We start from the raw sequence: 717 nt of genomic DNA, 5'->3' as shown, positions 1-717 counted from the left end.
ATAACAGTAATAATAATAGTAGCAGTAGTATGAACATAAGATAACTACTATTTGTGTCTGTTGCTGCTGTTGTTCTTATTCCTGCTTACTAACGTTCTTGTTTATCCTCTCCAGCATATACCTTTTTATTGTGTCGTTTATATTTTGTACACATCCATTTTCTTCCATTTGGTTAGATACACTTTCAACCCCTACTCCTAAAATATCTTCCCTCCATACATTAGCATCCCTCAGAGAAACGCATTTTGAAACTTGAGTCTTCTCTTCTCCCTTCACCTCTGTTTTTACATCTCTTTCACTTTCCCCAACCTTTTATTATTTTGCCTTTCAAGGACATGGATTCCAACATTTTCCATCCTATATACCTGAGCTGTTTTTTACAACATTTCTTTCCATATTTACTGCAACTTTATCTACTCCTATTCATTCTTCAGAATCTAATATATGTTAGTGGATCACAGTTACAGCATTTAAAGATAAATAATGTTATTTGCTTATAATTATTTGCTGGCTGTAGTTTTGTTTATATTCATTTACTTTCCTTACATATACAGTTTTTTTCATAAAATGGTCCATAATGTATATTATTCTTTTACTTATTTTTTCTAGACTTTTTCGACTTTATTATATTCCCTACTTGGTCAAACTATTCTCTACTTCTATGTCCACTGTAACACTATGAGGGAAGTGCATCATGTAATGGCGATGGTAAATGCT

The sequence above is a fragment of the Eriocheir sinensis genome, chromosome 36 (genome assembly GCF_024679095.1).
Source record: "Eriocheir sinensis breed Jianghai 21 chromosome 36, ASM2467909v1, whole genome shotgun sequence".
Taxonomy (NCBI): domain Eukaryota; kingdom Metazoa; phylum Arthropoda; class Malacostraca; order Decapoda; family Varunidae; genus Eriocheir; species Eriocheir sinensis.
The sequence above is the reverse complement of the archived record's forward strand: the minus strand, read 5'-3'. Positions refer to the sequence as shown.